This window comes from Amblyomma mixtum, chromosome 3 (assembly GCF_055824585.1).
Source record: "Amblyomma mixtum isolate Tamu chromosome 3, ASM5582458v1, whole genome shotgun sequence".
Lineage (NCBI taxonomy): Eukaryota > Metazoa > Arthropoda > Arachnida > Ixodida > Ixodidae > Amblyomma > Amblyomma mixtum.
This window is the reverse complement of record NC_143014.1, coordinates 240,109,782-240,133,926: the sequence shown is the minus strand read 5'-3', so window position 1 is coordinate 240,133,926 and position 24,145 is coordinate 240,109,782. Positions and strand designations below refer to the sequence as shown.

The following is a 24,145-nucleotide window of genomic DNA, read 5'->3' as shown; positions in this document are numbered from 1 at the left end:
AGCAGGTAGGCGATGACAATGAGCGATTGAACAAGTGGAAGGAGACGAAGACTACAACGAAGTTCTGGCTGTGTTCTCAGTGCCGCTCGGAGCTGTTCCCTTCGCTTGTGTAAATAACTTTAAATATATTCTTTCCCGCAACAATATCGAGGCACCCTAGCCATGCGCTGATCTTTTTTCATCCCGCCCACGGCTGATGGCAGAAATACATGTTTTTGTGAACTGTCTTTTTTTGCAGCAAAAAAGGAACTAAAATTTACTGGTAGTGCAACATTAACGCCTCGAGATGAGTTAACCCAGCTCGAAGAGCCTAAAAGTAAAGAAAGTTTTCCTCTGACATCTAAAGTAGAACTTCGCTTTCCTTGAGCTTGCATTGCTGACAAGCTCTCACCTACGTACTAACATGGGAATTGTGTGATTACGGTGATTTGTGTACCTTCAATCGACAGTCACAAAGTAGCTGACAATGTGTGTATTTAATGTCCACAAACAGGCTAACGCCTGTGCTCTTCTCTGCTTCCAGTCATGAGGGGCCAGTTTTCTTGCACTGTCGAACCTTTTCCTCGCATTGAACGTGCACTGACACGATCAGTTGCCATTTTTAGCCCTTGTAAAAGGACTGTGCATTCAGAAGAGAAGGCATTTCCATGCTCAGAGAGCAAAGGAGCTGGTTGCAGTACAAAACTCATCTGTTCATCCGCGTCTTGAAGCATGAGTGGCAGCCAAGTGGTTCGCAAACATGGCCGTCATAGCAGCAATCTTAGTGACGTGATGTCATGATCAAGCTGTGTATAACCTAGGATGGCTCACATTGTTCTCAAAGCAGTGTTGCACATCTACCAATGCAGTGTACTGCCAGCAGACTGCAATGAAGCTGGTCAGCTTGCATGACTTTTGCAGAGTTGTTCTTGTCATTTTTGTTTTATGTTGCTTGTCCTAGAAATCATCTGATAGCTACTCGATTCTAGTCTCTATACATGTCATCATTTTTACATACCTCTGCTTCTTCTCGGCAGTATTGCGTACCTAACCTTCATTTCCAGGAGCACCTCTGACACTTTCGCTTCCTTTGTGCACGCAGATATGAGGTGCATTCAGTGGTAAGCTGCAGCTGGATTTTTAAATTTCTTTTATAGAAGGTTTAATTAAGGTACTAAAATAATTACATTACTAGTACTCAGCACAGCCCTCTTTTAAGTTGTTTTTTTTGCCAGTTCTTGGCAAGTGCCTATATACTGTGAGGAAAAATTATTATTTCAAATCGGTTAGCACCGTTCATGCATTCCTGAGTGACCTTTGTTGTTGTGGGACCTCATTACGCTCTACACATTTTGAAGCAGGACAAACACAAGCAAACTCGGTGGTGTGAGGACGGTCGAATACAAAGGATGTGGGATGCCCCAAAACTGCACTTCCTCAATAGTTCACAGTCTGTGAAGCAGTTTGTGGCGTATAATAGTCGTGACGGAGACTGTTGTTGGCAGCCAGTGCCATTTCCAGCGAATAGCACGCTTGAGCTGACCCTGAGCTGAGTGTAAATAGTCACACTGCCTCCTCTAGGCATGTGTTGTTCTAATATCAGGCCCTTGTGTACCGAGAATAAAGTCAACATCAGTTTGCCTGCTGATCACTCCATGTGCAACCTTGTTGGTTTTGTGAATGTGCTGTGGCACCACTCCATGCTTTCACATAGATTAGAAGTAAACCCAGCTGTGATTATGAAAACAAATTGATGCATTTTAGGCAAGTTTTAGCTGTTATGCTTGCAAAATCAGCAAACTAAAATTGCCACTCGCCAGAAAAGCCGCAGGGCTACTGTAACCAGAGGCATCCATTAAGAAAATAAATGAATTCCGGCATTTGTTTCGTATACATGTCGCGGTATCTCTCTACGCAAATGACTTCGGCACATTTAATTACATCCTCCGTGTTTGTAGAAATTTTTTCTTGTATAGGCGAGATTTGATAGCGTTGCGGTCACGTTTGCATATGTGGACACAGTGCCTGAAGAAGATACAAAAAAGAAGGATCATTGCAGTTGGCTGGTGGAAATGGCCTGTGGCAGTGACAGCTGTATTTAGTTTCTTGGCCATTTCCTGTTAATAAAAGCTCTAGTCAGTCAAAGTTGCTGTTTTGTTATTAGAACACAGCAATCAGTCAATATAGGCATACTTCACTTTGACCTTGGTGTTCTTTTCAACTCTGTTCACATTCATATGTCTGCAGCTGTATGCATCAGCAGTCTTTATAAGCCATTGTATGGGTGAAAGATTGCGCTGTTTAGTTTTGCACCCACGCAGTTACTATTTGGAATATTTCTTTCAGTGAACTTCCTCTTTTCATCTGCATGTGATGAAACTGCACCTGCTTTGTCTCTGGCTACTGATGCATGACAGGTGCGTGCCAGTGCCCTGAAAAACCTTGCCATTTTTCTGTATGCCTCTTTCCTTAAAAAATTACATAACTCGTACAAAATACATGTAGAGGTACTGGTGTTGAATGATAATGGCCTGTGCAGCCCACCTGATCAAAATTATGCCTATTTTTCTAGCACCTCTTCCTGACAGCTCAGCGAGAGCCAGACCTGGAGATGCTTGCTGTGGACTGGTACCATGTGTGCCGTGTTTGCGGCATACAAGCACTAGCTTTTGTTTTGAGCATCGTGGCAGGACTGAGGAAGCTGCAGCCCGGTTTCAAGCATCGTTTTGTGTTTTATGTCGGGCCAAGGGCCATAACCGTGGAGAATGTGAAGGTGAAAGATTCATATTTGGGTTCTAACAGTTCTTTGTACTGTTTCAGTGAAATGTTAACAGTTAATTGAATCCTAACCTGAACCTTGTAAGTGAATTTGGCCTCCCTGATGGCATTGTCTGGCATGCAGTAGTCATTGTTGTCTCTCCTTATTCTTTTGAGATGGAGAAGAACTCACCATCTCATCATCATTTCAGAAAGTACGAGCTGTGACTCGTCGGTTGTGCAGTGGATTTTCAGTGGCACTGGAGAATTGTTTCCTGTTTCACTGTTCTTGGCTATGCTCTCCAGTAATCCAGCATCTTCTGGTGGACCTCAGGATTGCACGTGCATGCGAGAGTGCAACAGAGAGTACAATGACGAGAAACAGTTCTTAGATAGAACAAGAAGCCACTGCACAAGAAGCGAGCAGCGTCTCACCTCGCTGACTGTGTGCACGGCAGTTTTACAGCAGACGACGGTGCTGTCAGTTTATGACATCACTCTGGCTGCTTCAATATGGGTGTTCTAGCTGAAATGCGTATGTAGGGCCCTACTTCTTTTTTAAGTAGCTGCAATGTAAAAGCATGACTTGTTGGTAGACCTTATCATGACCCCTTTAAGAGTGTTAAGTTGATGCCTTCTGCATGACTGGTCTCAGTAATGGTGAAGAGTTTTGTCTAGTTTATTGGTCAAGAGTTCTGTCAGGTCAGTTTATACGGGGAAGAAATATGAAAGCAGTAGATGCAGTGCTGCTAAAGGCAGTTGTTCATGGCAGTTGCAAGGGTGTTGACCTTGATTCTGTGGGGTTGTTGCTTCTCAAGTTAAAAATGATTGCTAATTGGCTACGGGTCCATTGACACCTAACCAGCAGTCTCTGATATGTCAGCCCATTCTCTTGGCATGGAAGGCATGGACATGGTCTTAAAGTGAACTTCTGGCTGTCAGAACTTAGCTTTATCTGGTAGAAACCAAAGTTGGCATCAAGCTTGGAGAGGTACTTAGCAACTGGAATGAAGGACGTGTAATTCTCTTTGAATTGACTGGTTTAGTTTGGTCAGGTTTATGCAGAGCCATTTGTCTTCTGGTGGCTTTTGCACGGGCACAATTGGTGCGCACCAGTATGTATGACTGTCTGCTTTTGTAATAAGCTCCGAGCTCTGAAGCAGTGGAGTTCCTTATCAATTGCTGGCCCCATGGGGAACAAAACTCTGCATGAGGTCACCTTCTTTTCAGATGAACCCGTATACTTTCCACACATAGTTCCTAGGCAGTCCTGGGAACATTTTTGCATCGTTGTCTTTGTGTGTGATGACCAAAAAGTGTGTGATGACCAGCGCTTTAACTACCAGAACTCCTGTCCCAATAGGGAAGTCTTTGGAGGTTTCACGACATGAACATCTGTGAAAACTATTTTCTTTAATAATAATAATAATAATAATAATAATAATAATAATAATAATACTTTATTGCGCCAAACATTTAAAAAAATGTACAGAAATCCGGCCTGCCAAAGCCTCATAGGGCTTGAGCGGCAGAGCCCGACAGGCAGCGTAATAGTTGCATAGAATTTGCTCTAAGCATGTAGAGCAAATTTCCTCTGTTCCCTCTGTTCGCCCCTTGAGTCCTTCGGCTGTCTTGAGGCCTTCCGGTTTCAAAACAAAATCCCCCTACATCGGGGATGTCGGCAAATCAGAATTGGCATGCACTTAGTACGCATTTACAGTGCCGTTGGCAAGTATGCCTTGTGAAAGTAGCTGAATCGACGACGTCGAGAAACTGGTCACTTTTTCAGGGCCTCAACCTCTGCCACATGGGGATTACACCCATGCACATCTTACATACATATGCTTCCAAGTCTGTAACTTCACTACTAGTGCTGCATTTACATAGTTATGATTCTTTTATTGTACCGCAAAGGTGGCCTAGTGGTTCAGCATCCACCTCACATGCGGGAGGTGCAGGGTTCCATCCCCATGGCGCCGGGTATACCCACCGGTGACACAATGGGTGCTTGGCTTAATCAGGCTCAAATGCTTGGGGGATGGGCCTCTGACCCCACCTTGAGTAGAAGAAAATACTATCTTGTGCCATGGCGCTCTTTGGCCGCAGATGCCCTTGCGCCATAAAAATTCACTATCATCATCATCTTTTATTGTGTATGATGATTCAGCATCAAAATGGCATGTTCATTGTGCCCAAAGGCCCTAGATTTTTGTGCTTTAATGAGTTCGAAAGGTAGAGATGTGGAAAATGTCAATGCGTGTAGTGGTGAAGAAATCATGACTATGGTTTTGTGTTGTGAAGCCGTGGTGCTTGTTGACTTTTCCATCATTACACATCTCCCAGTACTATTGCCTGGTATCATTCATTTTAGTTTACTGCTAGTTACATTTTTTGTTGCAGTTTTTTTTACTCTTCTCCTCTGTGCTGTCCTCTTAACATTTGAAATGATATCCATTCACCACACGTGCAAGGTCCTGGCAGTGTTTTGTGCTGATTTTCGTGCAATCCTCCTGGTGCCCCTGAGCTACTGGTGGCTGTCCGCTGCTGGGGAACCGGGCTACATGAAGTTGAAAAATAAACAGTTCTGATTTTGAGATGCTTTGTAGACTCCTCAGTGATTAGCCACTGCAGTGGTATGCTAGCTGTGAGCAACTACAGACAAAGGCTGCTTTGTGTTCCTTAAAGCTGTTGTGAAAGGCATTACTTACTTGTAAAAATGTGAAAAGTTAACATGGGCGCTGCTGTTAAATACATTACCAAAGGCCCATTGCTGTGTGACTTCTGACTGAAGCTAGTGCATACTTCCAGAAATGTGTTGAAAGTGATAGCAGTACAATGCTTTTTATACAGCACTGTTCATTGCTAATGGTTACCATTATTTTTACTCGTCTGCGCAGTGCACTTCAGCCTGCAGCTGCAAAGCGCAATGAATGGCGAGGAACTGCTGCACTGAGTGACAGGAACTCTATGAAGAGAGGAATTTCGCACTGCTCAGTGCTGTGGGATCCTAGTTTTGCAGTACATGGCTGCGTCATTCAGTGAAATATTTTTATTAAACCTGGTTGGACGGTCATGCGGACAGGACAGGACCTGGTGTAGTCCAGATACTAGCTTAATGTTACCAGTTATACCTTGTGGGAAGCCAGAAATGATGCATGATGCTGAAAATAAATTTATGTTGACATGTATTTTTATCCTATGTATGACATGGAATGCACTTGTTACAACCTTGCATACCCGTTCAAGCGCGGCGCGCATATGGGGAGTTTACGCATTTAAACGTTCCGAGAAAAATTCGCGCTTTGTTGTGGACAAATTAAAGTTGGCATATCATAATAATACTGTAAGCAGTATGATGCCCTGTGGCACCACCTGTCGCTCTTAAAACAAAATGCGTTTGCACTGTGGCGCCATCTGTTGACTTTATAAGAAACCGCTTCCATAAACAACGTTACGAAGATGGACGTCTCACTCTTCGGAGAGTAAGTGGCTGTTCGCATTCTTTCTGAATTTATTCGAACTAGTTTCTTGCCTGAGACGAGTATCGTCTGTTGTTACTGCAAGTTAAGGTTCCCTACACGCCTGTGAACGCAATTCTTTTGGCGGCCGGAAAGATAAATACGTGCGGGTCGGAACGGCGATCGTGCCTCGCTGTTGCTTTTTATTTTTTTTTTTGCAGCAGCAGCAGCCAGTTTCTTTTTTCCTAGTGAAAACGTTACATTACCTTATCACTACCTCCAGAGCAAGAGTGACAGAAGGAGGATAACGATGCACTTTACAAGGGCAGCGCTAGCTTCTGCCGAAAATAGCTGGCGGATCTGTCTGCATAGAGACTCCTGACGTTGAATCGGAATTTGACTGCCACTTTTCTGTCACAGCATAGCATGGTCTCCTGAAATGCTTGTAGCTGTTAGCTTTCTCAGTAAATCATGGTAAGGCAAGTGCGTCGGTGGCCAATGCTCGTCACATGCCACGGTCCCAGTGCCGTAGGCGGCTTCGATGGGGCATATGTTGGCACCCAAGTGGAAAGAAAAGTAGTACGTGTATGTGCCCACAAATGTTTTCGGAACGCCGAAATCACAAAAAGCCTCAATTTTCCCGCTACGTAGAGGCACAGCCTGGCATTAAAAAGTGCCTCGTGTTGTTCGCGAAGGAAAACATGGAGTTCATCCGTCAGTTCCCCTGGTCCCCAAGAGTGATGCCACCAACTGGCCAACATACGTCGGGACCAGTACCTCCTCCCAAGAATACCCCAAAGTAATCAATCAATCAGTTCGAGGATGCATGCTGAACCTGTTCAGAAAATACGTTTTGTTTTAATTTGCGTGTTCCGAAAACTTGTGTCGGCACCTGTACTTTTCTCCATGTGATATTGATTGCCACTGTGAGCTGGAAGGAGTGTCCTGCGTCGGCGACTTGTGCACTTTCGTCGCCTTATTTTCAGGGAGCAAAGCTTGCGGTTTTGAAAAGCGCAAAGATTGCGCTATGAAGTGTTTTTTTTTGCTGTTGTTGGTGTTTTTTTTAATATCTGTGCACGGAAATATGTAAAGTGCTGCCAGAATCCCTGCCATACCTGTTTCAGCATGAGTTGTTTCTTCAAAAGTGGGGCTTTTCGATGTACAGATTAAAATGCAGAAAGGGACCCAAAGAACAGGAACTAGTTCTGCCACTCGTATAGTGGCAGTGCTGCTTGTGCATTTGGAACGAAGCATTAATAACTGAATAATACAGCTGACGAAGTGCATTGCTTGATAGCAATTTTCGAAAGGAAAGCCAAAAAAGCCAAAGGAAAACAGTTATCTTTGTCTGCTCCAGCTGTAATGGCCTTGCTCATGATGTTGAAGTCATTGGAAGGAAACAAGCATGAGTAATGTATGCCTCCACTGTGGACTTGGCAGATCAGTCGTAGTGCAGCACACAGTAACTGTGTCGAAGCGAACACGTCGGATGCCACATGGATGGTTACTCCATTCAGTGAAATTTTTTCCTTAGCAGAAAAAGGTTTGAGAGTTTGGCTGGTGGCACTATAAGTGGAAACCACATGGCAGGGTGAGCAGTGAAAATAGAAACAAAAGTGAGAAAGGTAGGCTGTGGTAGCTATGCCGAGGCTTCCTACATAAAGAAGCATGCTGTTATAGTGTTTGGTTTCAGTTCACATTAAACCCACCCTGGATCAAGATTACAGTTGCTCTAGTTTCTTTCCAAGATAATGAGGTCATTGCAATGGCCTCATCCCATGCGGGCATTGTAAATGTCTTCAAGGCCACGCAGATCCACATTGATATAGCTTGGTTTTTAATAGCCCATATGTCGCTTTGGGACATTAATTTCCAAAATTTGCAGTTTCTTCGAGTTTTAGGTGGCAGCATACTTGGTATGGTATGCTGCAGTATGGTATTTGGGTTCAGCATCCCGAATTGACGCACGGACTCTGACTAGGGTTGGGATTTTTCTGTATAAAGAAAAAAATACAAATAAATTTATACTAAATTCAGTTTTAACCAAATCCATGCCAGAGCTAGCTGGCTATTGAGTAGGAGTTATACTCGGTGGAAGGAGAAAATGAAAAATACTGAAAGCAGGGAGTGTGGTGAGACGGTTGTACCCTTGTACCTTTGAATTGGGTAGTGCAGTGGTGCTTTTTGCAGCAGTGTCCCGCTGCCCCCAAGCAAACTGGTGGGTTCCATCTCCTCGCCATATGTCGTCTGCTAGTGTAGCGCTCTTTGCCGAGTGTCATTGCCTGCTTGGGGCAGATGCTTAGTTAAGCTGGTTTCTGAACTGCATACGAGGACACTGACATGAAACTATGAATATGTGCCACCAAAAAGTGTCATGTTCTGGCTGCCGTTACAGTTCAGTGGCGGTTCCATACGGCTGCGATCAGCACACACACCATGTGGTGTCCCGCCCTTTCACTCAGCCCAGTGCAACAGCCCAACAGCAGCATCACAACCCAGTTTTTAGAAGTAAACTTCCAGTTGTGATTTTGTCAGACAGTTGCATCACAGTTACTTTCCTAATAAGTGAGTAATTACTCATTCGCATCTGCCCAAGTGCAGGCATACGGCTACAAAGGGAAAGCTGTACAGCTTCCTCGGAAACTTCGTAGTTGAAGGAACATTCATCCTGGTCCGGGGTTCGAACCCGGGGCCACTGCTTCATCAGAGCAGCCACTCTATTAACCGATCTAACCAAGACGAGAGCAAATTGATCAATAACTCGTGTTGGTGAAATGTTTAGAGCTCATCGCTGGTCAAGTGTTTGACCAACAATGTTCCCATTTCAAGTTATTGATCAATTCGCTCTTGCGCTACCATATGCTAACTTCGACATAATGGCTAGCGCTCAAGGGAGACGCACACAGAAGGAATCCAGACAAGACAAACGCTAATGTCCTGTCTAGTGACGCTAGTGACAGGATTCCTTCCCTGTCACTAGCGTCACTCAAGGGAGGATTCCTTCCTCCCTTGAGCGCTAGCCATTATGTCGAATTATAGCAACCAACTAGCCCAATTAAGAGCCTTGGCATATTCTAACCTTCTCGGTTAGCTGTTATGCAGCTGCGGAGCCTCCCGAGTGGCTCTCAAGACTAGAGCCGTTGTGTATGTTGCGGGAATTTTAAGGTGACGAAGCCAGTCTCGTGCTGGCTGACCACGACAGTGTCGTATGTATATAGCGTTATGTGTATTTTTGTTGTGCAATGTCATGAACCAAAAACAGGCAATAAATAAAAAAAAACCTTCTCGGTTAGCTCAATTGGTAGAGCGACTGCTCCGGCGAAGCGATGGTCCCGGGTTCGAACCCCGGACAAGGACGTATTTTTCTTTAACTACGAAGTTTCTGAGAAAGCTATTTAGCCTTCCTTTGTAGCCGTATGCGTGCACTTGGGTGGATGGAAATGAGTAACTCCTCCCTTTTACAAATCCACTCCACCTTGGGGTTTCCCTGCACATTTGACCAACAGTTACTTTTCCTAATGCAGATAGCATCTCTGCAAGGACAAAGATGCATTGGACACTTAGCATCCAACACAATGTGTGCGCTTAGGTCAATGCCTAACTTGAATAATTGAGTACTCATTTTGAGGACTTTGGGACAGACAAAGAAGTCACCATCGTCATTGGCATTATTGCAAGCTTCTGTGACTCTCGTGTTGTAGTTGCTTCTTGTGTTCACTTAAAAAGATGATTTCTTGTCACAGCTTTCTTGGCTGCACTCTCTCGGATGTCCATGGACGAGCAGGACGATGGTCAGGGATTGGCCCGTCCATACAGGCCAATTTGCTTTATCATCAGTGTCATTTTATGCGCGTGCCATGATGTAATCCCAGCGTAAAACATTGGTTTTGTGCTGCACACTTCACACTGGCCTGCTGGCTCACATGTACATTGTAAATGGTTTGCAGAGATGCTGTCGAGTGTCAGTGTAAAAAAGGTAGTCTTGTTTCCTGCAGTCATTAGGGATTAGGCACCCAGCTGATTGAGCAGGCTGCAAGCATTATTACAATTCCTCACCACGAGGCAATCCAAGAAACCTGGATCTTGCTTTCAACAGGACAGCTTGCTCATGAACGTTGTGCAAGCTATCTGGATTTTGGGCTGGACTAGAATTGCGTCTTTTTGCAGAGTTTTGTGGGCAAGACAAACATAAGGTGTGCTTTTCAAGTTCTGCAGGCAAGCAAACCCTCAAGGTTGTGCCCAGAGGCACGACAGTTTCTTTGCACACGCAGCTTTGTGAGCAGGCTAAACTTTAATTTTGGCAATATACATGAATTCGGACTTTGTGGTTTCTCTGCATGCAACGGCAAGGCGAAGTAATTTTGTCAAGGTGATATTTTGCTTAACCTGATGGTTTTTCCAGCTGTGTGCATACAAATATACCGGGTGTTTCAGCAAACACTTGCAAGAATTTTCAAAGATAGGCTTTTTGGGATGAAAATATAGCTTTTGTGGCATAGTATTACCTGTGTTGGTGGACGCCAGAAAACCTCTGAATTGTCTTAATTAGCAAGCTTATTAACTAATATTTAGTAATTAACTAGTAGAGTTAGGCGGTTAGTTGCAGTTAATTTGAAGCCTGCTCTGTAATAGCCATACAAGTTTTGAAGAATTTCGAAATTGCGATTACCCTCGCCGCTGTGGCTCGACAAAATTTGGCTGCATCGCGGAAAAACCTAATACATGTGCTTTTAGAAGCATGCAGGCAAAGCAACCCCTCCAGGTACGTATCTAGTCGAAAAAAGCCAAATTTTGTCGAGCCACAGTGCCGAGGGTAATTGTGTTTTCGAAACTCTAAACAGATATGGCTATTACTAACGGCCAGCTACAAATCGCTAATTGCAACTAGGCACGTAGCTCTACTAGTTACAAAGTCTATTAAAAATTAGAATCAGCCTACTAGTCCAGATGATTCACCTATTTTCTGATGTCCTTCAATACTGATAATACTATGCCACAAAAGCCATATTTTCCCCTCAAAAATCCCACTTTTAAAAAAATTTTGAAAATGTTCCCTGAAACACCTGGTACATGCAGCTAACATAAGATTGTAGCAAAGAGGCACTTTACACTACACCCTAGTGTAGTGTAACTAACATCTTGTTCCGTCACCGAGATAGGACCTGCAGGGAGTTAGTTGAGGCGTTTTTGATAAGCCAGGAGACTGAAACGTGTCGCCTCGCCTTCGATTAATCTCGTAGAAAAAGAGATTCGTGCTCTCGGGGAATGTGTGGCGACAGGGTGATTGCAGGTGTTTGTCATGTGCTAAGATGCTGAATGGCTTTTTTGGGATGAGGTGGTGTTTTGCAGTCCGCTACATGCGCGTACGGGTTTGTGGGGTCTATCGCGATGTGTCTGTGTTTTATCGTTGTGTTTGGTGCGTATATAACTAACCCTTCTAGGAATAAAACTCAGTTGTTAGATTGCGCTCGTGTCGTCTCTTGTTTCTTTCTCTCGTCCTGTGTATCGCGCTGCTTTAAGATGAACCCTAGTGTGTGCCCTAGAGGCAGCACAGGCTGCGGGAGGGCTGGGCTTTGGTCGCATGTACTTTGCCTGACCAAGTTTCACTGAAAGCCTGCTTGATCCCAAAACTGCACACAAGCTAAGAGAACCTGCATTGTGGAACTGTGTGGTTGCATTGGACGCCCTGCAGATATCCGATTCACTTCCACAACACACTTTTGCATTGCAGCTCCATTGAAATTGCCTATGCTAGCATTCACCTCTTTTTCGTTCCTTGTGAAAGCAAACAGCCAGCATCTCATTCTCCGAGCAATGTGTCGACTATGCCTTCATTGAAATAAAATTTGTGACAAAGAATTTCTAGTCTTGTTCAAACGTGATGAGGTGCCATGCTCTAGATCACATAACTTCCTCTCTGCAAGTGTGTGATGAGAGGCTAGTTGGTAAGGCATTCTGTAGACAAACTCCTGCGTAGTTTGTCTTCAGAATTCCTCTCTGCACCCACAAAAGCAATAACGACCTTGATACGAGACCAATATCAAATTCTCAAGTGTGTGCTCTGCATGGCCCCTTCTGTGGAAACATTGTGTTCAAGGTGCTCGCAAACAGTGCTGTGCATGTGAGGAATCTCATGTTGGAGCTCGTTCATCAAAACACAAAATATCTTAAAATTCTTTATTCAACAGCATGTGCACATGCTCAAATGAGCTACAGCAAAGTCGTGAGCAGCTTCCGGCAGACGAGCAAGGCCCGCATTGATTTTAAAAAACCAACACGAGCAATAAAGGTACTCTGGTGTGCGTCCTTTGAATTAATAGTTTCGATTGCAGACAACATAGCCACAAATTAGGCCCACGGGAGTAAAATACGCGTGGACTATTTGGTTTTGCGAGATTCGACCCCTTCAATCTGCGATGGCGAATGAAAATACTGTCATCTGTTAAGATACCCGAAGTAATTTTCACTACTGTTTTTGGTCATTGTGTGAGTAGTAATCTGATAAAACCAGTACGTATTTGTTGTTCAGAGAATATATCACTGAAGTAAGTCCGAAGCAAGCTGACAATCTTGAACAATTAAATAGCAGCGCAAGGAGATGGGGACTAGACGAGACAACATGGACGGCGCTGAACTTCCAACTTTTATTTCCAACGAATCGTGCGAACATATATGCACTCTGAACAATCCGGCGTCATCGTCAGTGCATGCGCAAATATGTCAGCTCTTTATCAGAAAGAGTGATAGAAGCGGAGCTAACACATGCTTCTCCCCGATTATAAATCAACTCCGATTCAATGATTTCGTGCGTTACACGTTGATTATTCTTTTTTGTAATGAAGGTGCTTGTAAGGTCTGGGGAACATTCTTCACACGTAAGGCAGTGGGCGGCCAGAAGTCCTTCAAAATCTTTTCCTTTAAGGGCATTATCTACGTTTTTGGCATGTTCCCTCAACCTGTCATTCACGCATCTCCCAGTTTGGCCGACATAAGTTTTGCCACAGATTAACGGAATTTCATATACTACGCCTTCTGCGCATTCAAGAAAGGGCCGCCGATGCTTCTTTCCAGTTCTTTTGCTTTGCTGTCTCGGGATCAGTCATCTTGCACAGCTTTGACAGCTTGTGAGGAGCAGAGAAGACTACTTCCACGTCGTACCGCTGCGCTACCTTTTTCAGGTTGTGTGACAGCTTGTGAATGTAAGGTATCACAGCTACCTTTTGCCTATGCTGCGCGTGGGCGTCACACTTACTCACGTCAGTGCGCAACTTAGGCCTTCAGCAACCGAAATGAGGTGTTGCGGATAACCGGAACTGCTCAGCCTATCGGCTTGATGGTTGTACGCTTCTGCGGCAAGATGCAGGCAACTTTTGCTGAGGGCGTTTTTAAAGCAGGAGGTGGCGATGGCTCGCTTAACGAGCTTTGAGTGTGCAGAGTTGAATGGAGGAAGCGGTTTATTGGTGCGCGGATCATAGCCCCAGCAGACACCATCATCTTTAAAGTGAAGCCTGATATCTAAAAATCTAATTTGGCCGTTCACTGGGAGTTTGTGGGTTGGGTCAAGAGGCCTCATAACCGTTCCAAAGGTGCCCAATATCTTTCAAGCAGCACGTTCAATTGCCTGCGCGTCACAATCAACAACTAAAAAATCATCAACAAACCTAAAGGCCCTGCGGACGTTGTGGTCGTTGAAGGATGAGATTAAAAGACGGTCTAAATGAGCAAGTACAAGGTCACTAAGGGCTGGGGCAATGCATGACCAAATGCATACGCCCTGCTTTTGCAGGTGCGGTGTCCCTTCAAACTGGATGTAGGTTGACTCTAAATAAAAGGTTAAAAGCTCTAAAAAACCTCGGACTGGAACTCCAGCAGCTCGTCTAGTCCCCGTCTCCTTGCGCTGCTATTTATTTGTTCAAGACATGTACCAACACGGCCAATTTTCCACGTTAGTCAAGCTGACAATGTTTTCTCATCTGCAGCTACAGTGGTGATGTGCCCGACCGTCTGTTACAGCTGTACATAGTCCAAACAGCAGCCCACATATTTTTCAAAGATCACTCTGCATGCATATTACACAGCCAATGGCACAGCGGAGCTGAAACACAATTGGCTGAAAGCCACTCCACACGCTTTTTACCATACCGACCATGTTGGCTGACTCCTCCTACTCTCTGTGGTGACATAAAAAAAATGTGGGAGCTGGGGCGTTCGTAAGAATGTTCGCAGCTTGTACACTGAGACTGCAAGAAATCCTGTTTAGTGCACCTTCAAGGCATCGCATGCAAGAACCATAGTCCTAAACTGTCAGCTGGATGTGTCTGCGCTGAAATGTTTTTATATTAGTAGTCTCAGCCCAGTGCCATGGTAACAAGAGGCATGGCACACTGGCCATCACTGGCATTGTGCAGAGCTGCACTCAGGGCTAGTAAGCAATTTTAAATATTTTCAAAACTAACATCTCCAACGTTCGGACATAACTGGACCCTCAGCCATACTGTTGTGGTATGTCAGGCAGGGTTTCATGCCCGAAAGTTGCACACTGGCAACAAGGAACGCCCTGGTGGAGGGCTGCAGATTAATTTAGACTGAATGTACGTATTCCTTGACGTGCACTGACATCTCTCAGCACACGGGAGTTCTTACACCTTTATCGAACTGTGGCCAGGATTTGACTGCACCACCTTGCAGTCAGCAGCCAGAACCGTTGCGGCGGGCCCTTTAACTGTATTTTAGTTAGCATCACTCACCGGTGCTGACCAGCAACCTTCTCAGAGTATGCATAGGAATAAGTGAAAAAAATCACAAACATGCAGAAGTTCACATTGTAGATCATGGCATGTCTGCAAAACTGACATCAAACGAAGGAGCATGCTGGATGGGGAAAGAAAAAAAAAAACGCTTCTCCCCAAGCGGTGCACATACCATCACAAGGCAGTTCAGGAACATGCACAATTTTAAAAAGTAAATATGTGCTGCTGCACACTAAATACTGGCAGTACTTCAGGATGAGACACTAGCATAAACATAAGCAGTGCTACAATGCACGCACTTTGCAGGTTTCCTCAAGAGCAATGGTGCAATATCTAAGCATTGTGATAAAACTGCGGGCAGGCAAAATGTAGGTGGACCAGAAGAGTGATGAAGTTCACGCTGAAACCTGCAAACAGAGAATATATAATACGTGAGAATGCATGCCGAAAGAAACTGTGCCAAGGATACATGCCTCAGAATGCATGTGCCCCATTTGGAGTTTTGGCATGCCAACATTTCAAGATGTGGTTTGCCTCAGGCAACCACAGAAACTGCACTAAGAAAAGCAAACCACAGATGCATACAAAAAAAAATTGCAGCGACACCAGATTACCACGTGTGCTAGCAATTCAGTAGCATTAGAAACCGCTGGTGCCTTTACCACAAGTGACCTCGCTTCCCTCCAGCCAATTGGCGAATTTTATGACTGACATTTTTTTTGCCCCAATCAGGCTTTCAATACTCTTGCATTAAAAAAATAAAAACTCAGAAACAACGAATAAAGAAATGCCGCATACACTCGACTAAGGTCTGCACTTTTATTTCGCAATTTTTCCACGAAAGTGGCACTTGCTGTTCAATCTCCCAACCATATTACGGGAAAACTACTTTACTGTACTACACAGCCTGACGCTATATCTGCAGTCCAGTTGCAGGAACCTCTATGCTTCGTCGGTACTGCTGTCTGATGCTTGGGCCCGAACCCTTGCTGCCCTTGTAAATGAAGTCATTTCTGTTGTATTCATTGCATTTCAAATTCCTGTAATTTTAAAACATAATGTCTGGAGACACCACACACCAAGAATTGAAAATCCACAAGCAGATAACTTAGTTGTCCAGTCGGCATCATTTCATGGTCGGCCGTTTCCATTGGCTCTGAGCACATGCATCTGAATTCTGCTTTAAATGGCACACAGCTGCAGAGCAGTGCACGCTCGACAATGATAATAATGATAGCAGCAGACAGCTGTCATTGCTGGTAGCTCCCTGGGTAGCGTGCCACACAAGGAAGTCTACACATGCATGAAGTGCAGTTGTTTTTTGCAAATCCCCCCCCCTGTAATTAGTGGCTCCTAAGCTGGGCATAGTGGCCCTGTACACGAGTGCAGGGCCCTTAGTCAAGTGTATATGGTACATGCATAGAACAAGCAAGTGGCATGTTATAACATTCAGTCATATTCTTCTGAAACTTAAAGCACAGGAGGCACCTTACCACAAAAATATTTGCACACACGCATGCACACAAAAAAAGAACAAGGATGCAACAAATGCACGCCTGAAATTTCAATGAGCGTGATGTTCAGTGGGCACTGAGATCTCTGTAAGCAGCCCATAGCAGCAGTAACCCAATCTACTACGCCGTTTAAAGGAATGCCAAGGTATGCTTCTACACTTCACCATTTCACTGTTTTTAATATTTTGTTTACTGACACTTAGCATACCAAACACACTTCTTGCAGGCAAGGCACTATTAGTTTGATTTATTATTTCATTTTGCCAGCTGTAACAAATGTACACACAACGTTACATTTTTGTCACATTCATTTCTGTGTTACACCTGCTCACATACTTCAGTTCTTAGAAAACTAAGGATGACAGCTGCAGCAGAAACGCACGACATAGAAGAAAAGCTGCTCTATATTCTACTTGGGCGATGCAATGGTCATCGAAACCTTTTCGGCAACCCTATATATGACCTGGATCGCAGTACAACCTCAATCTGTCTGCCTGTCTGAAAAATGACTAATGTGACAGAAGAAATGAAAAATGTACCCGGAAAGATATTTCTTACTCGGAATGTTTCAATCCTTATGTGTCAGTCGTCAGCTAGCTACTGGACTGCACATTTGCATGCTATAGCTACATAGTGAATACTTCATGGCCTTTTTTTGTGCATTTTGAAGGGCACGGACCAGGAAATAGTTTCTTTTCACCACATTTCAGTACTGAACAGATTCCTGTTCAAAACAGTCAAGGGGACAGTGGATGTAGTAGTTCAAAGGTGGGAAGCACAAGCGTGCATGCATCCTGTAACCTATTTGTCACAAACAATGCAGTGTACTGTTTCCATAATTCGCTTCGTTTGTTACCGCTTACCCACTTTGCTCAAGTAAACACATGATTAGCAATCAGTAAAACGAATACTAAGTGCTTAACACGCACGCTACTGTTTGACGGGTGCTTGGAGTCACAGGAATAGTCGGCAATGGAAAATAGCGGTTAGACCAGTTAAAAAATTGAAAGGTTGAGTGAGAAGTAAGAATGCAAACATGCCACGTGGCTGATGTGGAGCGTGTCGTATGCTTTCAAAGCCATACTGGTGTGGCACCACAGGGACAGAGACAGAGTAACAACAACTCTGTCTCTGTCACTGTCCCTGTGGTGCCACACCAGTATGAATTCGTACCAACTCGCCCAATTTTCAACCCTTTCAAAGCCAACATGCGAGATTTCACAACGTCCTGCAAGCATGGGGGGAAAAGGCACAAAGGACTGGATGCAATTAACACAATACACGCCGCAAAAGAGGACAATAACCTTTCATGCACAGCTAATTATGCTGAACAACTGCAGACTGGACGAGCTGGTATTCATAATTTTCCAACAGCGCTTCAGGACGGAGAACGAGAGGGGACATAGACTGCGCTGACATGCGTCGTGTAGTGCTCACCTTCAGTCGTGTTGAACTTGTGCGTGCTGTACCTCGGCACAAAACCGTGCAGGCACTGACAGTCCTGCATCAAAAGGGACCGATTAGTAAAACTAGCATTTCCACAAACGTCACACAAAAACGGCGTTGCAGCATTTTTCACAAAGGGTCCACACTCGTTAGGATGCTTTCCTTTCAAATGAAAATTATTAGCAGTATTAGAAGCATACCGCATTGGGCAGAGCAGTCAATTATACGTACCTTTATGTGGTGAAGCTGTTCCATGACGCTCGTGGTCGCACAGATAAGCGGAGCACGCGAGCACCGTGAATGCGGAATATGGCCGCCGTCCACCGTTCTGCCGTGGTTCTGCCGCCCCGCGCTACCGACACATGGGGACGATCCGAACTAGGGAAGTCTAGGGATTCAGCTCGGCTGAAGTGCAAAAATCCAAGCAACACTGTCCCCTAGCACTTGGGGACGCGGCTATGCGCAAAGGGATCTAAAAACGTTGGCTATGCGGAGCAAAAACCCTTGGGGACATCAGCCCCCTAGCAAGGAGCCCTGGAGACATCAGCCCCCTAGCGCATAAAACCTAGCGCCTTGTGACCTTTAAGTGTTTCAAAAATCCCTAGGTTACGATGTTTGCGTGCATTTGAGTTTTGTCGGAAAGTACCCAGGCATCCTGCTTCCGTACAATGCGAGTTAACCGCGCGAACTTCGAGCGTGCGACCATTATGGCAGCCTGAGGCGTGCACAACAAGCTTTGGTGGCAAAGACGTCGTGCGTTATGCAGCGAGCAATGACCTGTGTAGGTCGAACGTGAGTCTGGAGGTGATCTGCGACAGCATGAAGGTACGTCGTTGTTGTACAATGCGTCGAATCTCTGCCAGTTTATGTAATGAATTCTCAATCATCATTTCGCATCCTAGGCCGTCGTCCTGCAACTGCTGCGCGAGGTGGCCCCTGTGGGGTTCGCGTTCAAGATCTTGTCGTGATGGTTTGCCGCGGTGGACGCTGAGGCGTTGACGGCTACGACCCGGACGTAAGTATCGACTTATGCTGCTGTACGCCTTTCGGATGAACAGATCGAGCACAAGAAGGCTAGTAAAAGGAAGACCAGATGAACAGTGCTGGCTTGCAACAGCATTTGGGAATCGACGTTTGTTCATGGCAAACCACAGTCGAGTAGTTTAAGGCGTGCATGTTCCGCGAACTGGCGAGCTCTCGTATCCCCGGCCCCCACCCTTTTCCCTCAGCGGGACCAAACGTCATTTGTTTGAACGACTGTTCGGCGCGCAATTCTTTTCAGCCATGAGTTTTCCTGACCAGATGGGCTTTCATTGTTACAGTCCTCGCCCCCTGCTTCAGTCACCTCAGCATCCATACGTCCCTGCGTCAGGTGATCTGTTTCTCAGGGCAAAACAGTCCGCGAGTTGAGGTCTGCGCCCATAGGTAATTTAGTTCGGTTGTCCGCCAGTTTTAACTCTCAGCATTTCATAACAGAGTAGCTATTCATGCAAGCATGCATGCTAAGTGCTTAATTGCTGCACCAGAAAGGACTGCAGTATAAAACATTGTGTACACACGAGAGAAACTTTAACTCGTGATAACATGCAGCAACATGGCTACTTTTACCATACAGTTGTGCAAAATCGTGGAAAAATCCTTGAAAATATGTGTTGTTTTGAATGCTCATAAGAGATCTTGTCGTCACAAAATGGAGCAATGTTTTCAGTAGCTGTGTATGTGTGTGACATATGTGCCAGTTCTCCAACTTATCTCCTCATTTCCATTGAAGAAAATGTGCTAGAACAATCGCATTTGGGAAATTCAGTTTGTTCACAGCCTTTGTAACAAAGGCAGAGCAAAATCTTGCTGTCATTCTTTACCTTCACACTCTGGTGCACATCATAAAAAGGTTGGCCGATGAAGAGCTTCCTTTTTGAGCACCTAAAATGGTGGGTAACATACGCAAAAACATGATGCCCATTAACTCAGTCAGTGAGTGAACAGTGTTCTAATAAATGAGAGGTTACGTTTCCTGGTTATGCATAAAGTGTTGCAATTGTAATTCTCTCTCTTGCACCAGCAAGAGATGTTGTCGGGCTAGTTGACTTCATACTTGTAATGCCATGAAAGGTTATGCGCATAAAAGATGACACGAAGAGAGAAGACACGACAGGATGAGCACAAACTAACAACTGGTTTATTAAGAACCTGACACCTCTAAATATAAGACAATCAGGTGCATGCACGGTGGATACACCCACAGCATGCCTGGTAAACGTAAACGCCATCATACCCTACAAGATAGACCTTAACAAAGCTGACTCGCTTCTATACAAGGTAAGAAATGTATCGCTGACGCAATTTTGTGCATTCTTAATCAAGAAAGATTCCATTATTTCTCGTGCCACGGTGTTGCTGCCCTGACCAAGAATCTTCATCTCATGCAGTCGCAGCCTACAATGGCATTTTCGGCAATGTTCGGCCAAATTCGTGCCACTTTCCTTGTCACTTAACGTGCGCTCATGCTCCCCTGCGCGATCATTCATGCAGCGTCCTGTTTGGCCAGTGTAGACCTTTCCACATGTTAGTGGGATCTCATATACAACGCCTTTCGCACATCTAACAAAGGGCTTGCCATGCTTTTTGGCGCATCCGGTCAGCCTGGTTCTCTCTTTTGCCGGGATTGAGCAAAGTCAGCCTAGCTTCAGAGCTTCCAGTGCACATTAGAGCATTCATTGGATCGCTCTACTAACGTTTTCTGCACCAAATGTGGCATCCACGTACACATGAATGCCAAAAAGGCATTCATGTGTATGTGGATGCCACATTGTGCTTCTGCCTGTGCTCGGTGCCAGTTTTGATGGCATTCTGGGTGCAGGTTCTTATGGAGAGGGGCAGCTTGTATTTGGCTTCTGATCTCTAATGGCAAGGGCGTTGGTGTTAGGCTGTGACCGCTGATCCAGCGTTAGCGTTGGTAGTCCAGGATTTGAAGGACACACTGGCTGGTTTGGGACGTTTCGAGTCATTGTTGTCTAGTGAGGTGAGCTTTGATAGGTTTCCAGGTGGTGGCAACTCCAGTGGCATGAAGTTTTTCAGTGGAAGCCATGGGATGCAGCTCGAGGGCTGTGTTGTAGGCTTTCCTAAATAGGATGTCTATCTTTTTAATTTCAGGTAATTTCAGGGTGTGAGAGGGGACCATGTACGTGATCCAGCTGCTGATCACTGCTTAGATGAGGTGAAGATCTCCCTTGTTAAGTAGGTTGATGGTTTTAAGCCACACTACTATCTTGTTGTATATGTAGGTTCAGTATGCAAAAGCTGGACACTTTAAGGATCGCGTTGCCTTCCATGTAAACATGCATGTCCACGGGCACGAGGTGGTCTTTCCAACATAAAAGAAGGAGTTCAGACTTGGCTGCTGAAAGAGCGAAGCATAGCGAGCTCCCAGTGGGTCGTGTGAGCAAGGAGAATGAGGGAACTGCAGCAACCTTGGTAACTGTATCGAGCTGTAGTTGACCATGTGCTCCGCAGTGCAGCATCATTCAAGGGACAGCATACTCAATTTTTGGTGATGAAGGGTGTGCCAGCATCAAACCACACATGAATGTGGTTCACGTTAGGGGTGACGTGAATGAATAAATAAAATAAGAAAGCTAACAAATTGTCCATACAAAGGCTGTATGCGGGCCCTTGCTTGAGACAGGATAAGTTTTCCGCATGTTTTATGCACTACTCGGCAGAGCAGGTAATACGCAGCGATTGCAGTTCTGTGCACAAAATTGGCATGGAAGCATTGGGAATTGTTAAAAACCATTATACTTAGCATCAAATGGCCAATGCGGTTCATTTGGACATTCGTTATATGCCATTGCACAAACGTTTTACTTTGTAAAACCGAGATATCAGTTATATGGGCTGTGGGGTTAAAATGGGGGAGATAAATCCGTTCTCCCCGTTTTAACCGCGGCTGAGCCAGTTCAAAACCGCGCTGACCCCACCCCGTGGTCGCGTACGCTACTGAGCGCACGCCGACCACGGCGGGCCTTGCTCTGCGGGAACAAAGGAACGACACACTGGCTGACACAAACAAGGCATTTATTGCTATAACAACAATAACGCCAGCTAGCAACAAAATACACTGAGGAATCTAGGATGTCCGACTCACCAGTACGGCTACGAGCGAATGTTCGCCCACGGTAGGGCAGAGGGAATATCTCCGACGCCAGACGGGACGAGCTGAGGGGAACAAGTTTCCACACGAGGACGCCCGCGGCAGAGAGCGGAGCTTTGCGCGTGAACGTCCAACACGCTTCCCTGTCCCAGGGAGAAGAGACCTAGCCTTCCCACGCGCGCGAGCGGCCAAACACGCCATCCGTGGCGCTGCTGTCGCTGCGACGCGAGCGCCCTCCTCTGTTAGCTAGAGTAACTAAACTAAAGGGAGTCCTTTTCGGGGGCAGCTAACAACAGTGGGGTACAGTGCGGGAAAGTGAACGCAGGGGACGAAGGCGTCCCCACAGGGCTTATATTGGAGCCTCCATGGGGAACAGCCACTCCTTCATTATATCCATTATTTCATCACAATCCATTTCGTTATACGGAGGTTTGACTGTAAATGTCTTTTTCCAGTCAAGCTATCTTCATCTTCAGGCTGTGAATGTGCAGCTGGTCCTTATTTCCAACATAGCGCTTGTACTTTACTTTGCAGATGTCTTCTCCAGTCAGTGAATGTTCAGTCCATCTCCAGCATGAGAATGTGCATCTGTAAGGGCCCTCATTTTCAACATGGATCTGATACTTTACGTTGCAGATCTCTTCTTCAGTCAAAGCATGTCCAGTCCATCTCCAGAGGTGGATGTGCATCTGCAAAGCTCCTCTTGATGGGGACTCATACACTCACCTTTGCTGCCATGGTTCCGTCTGAGTGATTGATACTCTTCTTGCGGTCACAGTGCTCAGCCTGGTAGTCGATAGTTACCGTACCCACCTTCTTGTGTGATGACCGTAGTAGCGGAACAACGCATGGTGCGTAAATGCTTGTTCTCAAATTACATTTATATTGGAACCGGTCTTTGTGTTAGAATACCATTGCCTGCCCATTCGTAGTTGCTGTGTGGCTACAGGCTGTCGGGTTAGCATTGACAGTGCATGCATTCAAGCTGTCCAAGTGCACTTCCTGCTGAGAAATATTGTTACATGCAAAATATTTTCATGTGCAAAAATGTATTCCATTGGGTAAAATATCTACTTTAGTGTACTGATCCGCTTTGTTATACTGCGATGACTTGGGAGTCAATGCACTAGTCATAGGCTGCGAGTTTTCAGTCTGCTGGGGGATGGGGCTGGGGTCCTTTTGCACTATACATGTAAACATCAGTTTTGTCTCTAGTTGAGCAAATATGCTTGACAAAATGACCCCATGGTTCTTAAAGTACTAAATAAATTAATTAATTAACAAAAAGAGCTGAAACATACGTAAACTGTAGGTAGACATTCATAACATCCTTAGAAGTGAAAGGAAACACTGAACAACACAAACATATCCACAACAAGCTAACAATTTCGTATATCGCGGACTCATTCTTAATTTGTGAAATTCACGGGGCAACACAAACAACACCACAGCAATAAGCTAACAATGCAGAACTAAAAAGATATTTAAACTTTTCATGTCTAAGAAACATTGGGCTCTACAAACATTTACACAATGTGCTAACAATCCAAAATTTAAAGATGGATTAAAAGCTCTTTGTCTTTAAAAACTGTAAACGAACCACCAAACTGGGTACAAAACAAAAGACATAAACAGAAATCAAAGAGCAAAGGTTGTAATTGGAAATAGCAACACAGGGAATTAGATGCTGATTTTATACGAAGGATTAATTTCAATTGTGATAGCTTCAAGAAAGCTAGTGTACTTTACTTTACTGTTCTTCGTTTTATACAAAGGCTACTATGAAATCAAGAACGCCTTTCTTTGCACAGTTGATCTCCACATAAAACTGTCCATGATGTCACTGAGATTTATTTTCCGTGTCGGCTCTGTGTGCCCATGGAAAAGCGCTATGTGATTTAAATTCACAACACACTCGCTCAGGTTTGTGTTGGCTCTGAATTCCGTCACTTCTTGGGAGCACCCGCTTGTTACCTTGTTACGTAGAAAATTAAGGTTATTCATGCTGAGATTGCAAAAACTAGTGTTGTGATGCACTCTTCATGAGAAAAGCAAAAAGCGGAGTTACAGAAGAGTTATTTTGAACGG

At 44.9% G+C, this 24,145-nt stretch overlaps 2 long non-coding RNA genes across 2 annotated transcripts in view; one reads left to right on the top strand and one right to left on the bottom strand.

Annotated features, from left to right (window-relative positions):
* Nucleotides 1–24,145, top strand: part of LOC149354127 (uncharacterized) — a 532,700-nt gene that overhangs the window by 155,670 nt on the left and 352,885 nt on the right. The window lies entirely within an intron of this gene.
* Nucleotides 12,358–18,291, bottom strand: LOC149354133 (uncharacterized). The gene is made up of 3 exons (XR_016291170.1): nt 18,136–18,291; nt 17,896–17,959; nt 12,358–15,351 (listed from the first exon to the last, which is right to left on the bottom strand). It is a non-coding gene; the product is annotated as an uncharacterized LOC149354133 (long non-coding RNA).